The sequence below is a fragment of the Carlito syrichta genome, unplaced genomic scaffold, assembly GCF_000164805.1.
Source record: "Carlito syrichta isolate Samal-C Ts95f unplaced genomic scaffold, Tarsius_syrichta-2.0.1 Scaffold126553, whole genome shotgun sequence".
In the NCBI taxonomy this organism is placed as follows: Eukaryota; Metazoa; Chordata; class Mammalia; order Primates; family Tarsiidae; genus Carlito; species Carlito syrichta.
In genome coordinates, this window is record NW_007070649.1 from 114,750 (window position 1) to 118,697 (window position 3,948).

A 3,948-nucleotide genomic window follows, 5' to 3' on the forward strand; every position below is an offset into this window, starting at 1 on the left:
CAGGAAACTGAGGAAGGCTCGCAGGATGGGACAGAGCCCAGAGCCCACTTCCGATGGCACCGGGCAGGGGATCAGGCAGGGCTGGGGTGGGCTTCTGGCCCTTAGCTCCTGGGGACGAGAGGACGCTCCCCAAACCAAGACTAGCCAGGATCATGGATTGGGGGAGGGCAATACGGAGGTCCTCGGGACTCTCATAGGTGCATTTGCTCGAGGTGGATGTGAGCCTTAGGAGGGGATCTCCTCCGCCCACCCCCTCCTAGCCTCACCCCTCGGTTTTGCTTTCGCCTTCCTTCCACCCTTTCCCTATGTAGTCCCTCTTTCTTTGCCTTCTCCTCCTTCTCCATAACTCATCCGATCTACAAGGATTTCCTTTGTGCCAGTCACGATGACACACGCAGGGGACAGAGTATGAACAAAGCAGAGATCGCAACTGAGTGAATAGTTATTTGAGGTCATGCGTCTTCCCAGCGATCCTCTTTCCAAAGAATGTGTGTTTTGAGCCACAGGCCTCCCTTGGAGCTCTCACGTAGAGTTGGAAGCATCAGAGTCATGGGGGCTTCAGCCATCCAGGGAAAGCATCTGACTTCCCTCTGCCTGCATCTAATTAGCACAGGGGTTAAGAGTAAGGCCTGGCCGGGCTCGGTGGCTCAGCCTGTAATCCCAGCACTTTGGGAGGCCGAGGTGAGTGAATTGCCTGACCCCGGGGTTCCAGACCTGCCTGGGCAACTTGGCGAGACCTCATCTCCACTATAAATAAAAAATAGCCAGGTGTGGTGGTGCGCGCCTGTAGTTCCAGCTACTTAGAAGGCTGAGGCGGAAGGATTGCCGGAGCCCAGCAGGTCGAGGCTGCGGTGGCCGGGAGCGGCCACTGCACTGCAGTCTGGGCGACAGAGTGAGACTCCGACTCAAAAAAAAAAAAACACAAAACAAAACAAACTAGAATAATAGTACTGTCTTCAATGGGTTGTTGGGAGGACTCAATGAGACAAGAGTGAGAGAACAGCTCGCAGCATCAGTGCTTAGTATGTGTCCGTTGAATGGTGGCAGTTATTACTGCTCAAGATGTAAAACCATCTCAACAGCCTGCAGCGCTGATGGGAATAAACCAGATGCCAGTTATCAAAGTTATGTATTTAGGTTAGAAACAAGGTAAGTTCTGTATTTAGGTAAGTTCTGTATTTAGGATAAAAACAAGGCTGGGCTTGGTGGCTCAGCCTGTCATCTCAGCACTTTGGGAGGCCAAGGCGAGTGGATTGCCTGAGCCTGTGTGTTCAAGATGTGCCTGGGCAAATTAGCTGGGCATGGTAGTCCGTGCCTGTAGTTGGAAGGCTGAGGTGGGAGGATCACCGGAGCCCAGCAGGTCGAGGCTGCGGTGGCCAGGAGCGTGCCACTGCCCTCCAGCCTGGGCGACAGAGTGAGACTCCAACTCAAAAAAAAAAAAAAAGAAACAGTTATGTGCACGGATTTGCAACAGGGAAGACCTTGTTTGGCTTGGTTTTTACAAACTATCTAAGAGGTTTTTATTGACCCCAAGTTCTGTGCAGTTCTTGGGATCTGACTGTTTAAAAAAGTACAAAATAAAAAAGAGGGAAAGCTGGGCTACATCAATAATAATGGCTCTTATTTATTTATTTATTTATTTAATTTTTGAGTTGGAGTCTCACTTTGTCGCCCAGGCTGGAGCGCAGTGGCACGCTCACACCACCGGGCCTTGACCTGCTGGGCTCGGGTGATCCTTCTGCCTCAGCCTTCCAACTAGCTGGAATTACAGGCATGTACCACCACGCCCTGCTAATTTTTTGATTTATTGAAGAGATGCGGTCTCGCCAAGTTGCCCAGGCTGGTGTTGAACCCCTGGACTCAGGCAATCCTCTTATCTCCGCCTCCCAAAGTGCTGGGATTACAGACGTCAGTCACCTGCCTGGCCTTACATCAATTATAATAGCACTTATTTATTTTACACTTAGTATGTGTCAGACATTGTGCTAAGTTTTTTATAATTTAATTTTTATTTTTTGAGTCGGAATCTCACTCTGTTGCTCAGGCTGGAGTGCAGTGGCATGTTCATGCCACTGGTCCACGACCTGCTGGGCTCAGGTGGTCCTTCCGCCTCAGCCTTCCAAGCAGCTGAACTACAGGCACACGCCACCATGCCAGGCTTGTTTTTGTGATTTATTGTAGAGACGAGGTCTCACCAAGTTGCCCAGGCTGGTCTTGAACCCGTGGGCTCAGGCAATCCTCTCACCTCGGCCTCCCAAAGTGCTGGGATTACAGACTCCATGCCCAGCCTAGCTTTTTATTGACATATCACCCCATCCCTTGCTAACATTGTGAGGGAGGTCTTATTATTATCACTGTTTTACAGACAAGGAAGTAGAGGATCAGAAAGGTCATGTCCTTAAAGGTCAGTCTCTCAGCTTGTGAGTGGCAGAGATAGGCTGTGAACAGAGTGGTGCTGACCCAGGGAGGGGATGACACACAGGTTCCCGTCCCCATCCACCTGACGACAGCTAGAACAGCGTTGCTTGGATGCCAGGCACGAGGGGGGAGACAAGGAGTGAGGACGGGGCGGTTTTGAGAGCTGTGTTTTCAGAGGAGGAACCAAGGGTATTCGCCTGGAAGAACCCGAGAGATCTGAGCATCGTAGAGGGGATATTTTGGAGAGGGTACTGGTCTGTCAAGAACATTTCCTACATAACTGCCTCTCTCTGGCAGTGAGACAGCGGCTCCTCTCCCAGCATGGCTCAAAACCCCAAGCCCTGCAGGCCCCTGGCCTCAGGCATCAGAAACAGCTCTCTCACCCACCTTGGTTTTGTCCCCACCCGCCTCTGGCCTGGTGTGCATCTCCTCATACCCTCGCTGCTGGCATGTCTTCACCTGTCTGGCTGGCTTCTCTGCTGTGACTTTTCTCACTTCCACCTGTGCCTGTCCACCAGCAGTATAGAGATTATCGGGAGGCACTTCCCTGCTGCTATCCTGGACTCACTCCCTGCACCTGCTCCTGCGTTTTCTCACTCCTGAAAGCTAGCCTCCTCGACTGACCTCTCCTGCCTCCTCCAGCCCCACCCTGCCCCTCCACCTTCTGCCTGGTCCGACACTTGTGGGTGTGCCCCTATCTCTCAGCCCAGCGTGCTCCAGCTTCGTGCCATCCTTCAAGGGCTCACTCCACCCTTCTGATCACATTCTCACCCTTCCAGTGGCACCTCTCTGTAGGCAGCTTCCACACTTACTATCTGTATCGCACAGTGCACTCCTCTCCAATTGTATGATGTGTGTCTCTTCAAGGGGTGACATCGGGTCACATTCTCTGGAGTGCCGGCTGTGTGCCCAGCTGTAATCAGGACAAGTTCCCTCCTTCCCCAACCATGAAGCCAGGCCTGCCCAGAACCAAGATGAGCCCAAGCCCAAAAGAACACATTCAGGCTGGACATGGTGGCTCACACTTGTAATCCTAGAACTTTGAGAGGCTGAGGCAAGAGGATTGCTTGAACCTGGGAGTTCGATACCCGCCTGGGCAACATAGAATCCATCTCTACAAAAACCACACCTCTAGGCTGGGCTTGGTGGCTCAGTCTGTAATCCCAGCACTTTGGGAGGCCGAGGCGCGTGAATTGTCTGAGCCTGTGGGTTCCAGACCCAACCGGGCAACTTGGCAAGACCTCATCTCTACAATGAATCAAAAACTAGAGCCAGGCTTGGTGGCTCAGCCTGTAATCCCGCGCCTTTGGGAGGCTGAGGTGAGTGGATTGCCTGAGCCCGCAGGTTCGAAACCCACCTGGGCAACTTGGCAAGACCTCATCTCTATAATAAATCAAAAATTAACCGGGCGTGGTAGCGCGCGCCTGTAGTTCCAGCTACTTCAGCTACTTGGAAGGCTAAGGTGGAAGGATCACCAGAGCCCAGCAGGTCGAGGCTGCGGTGGCTGGGAGCGGCCACTGCACTCCAGTC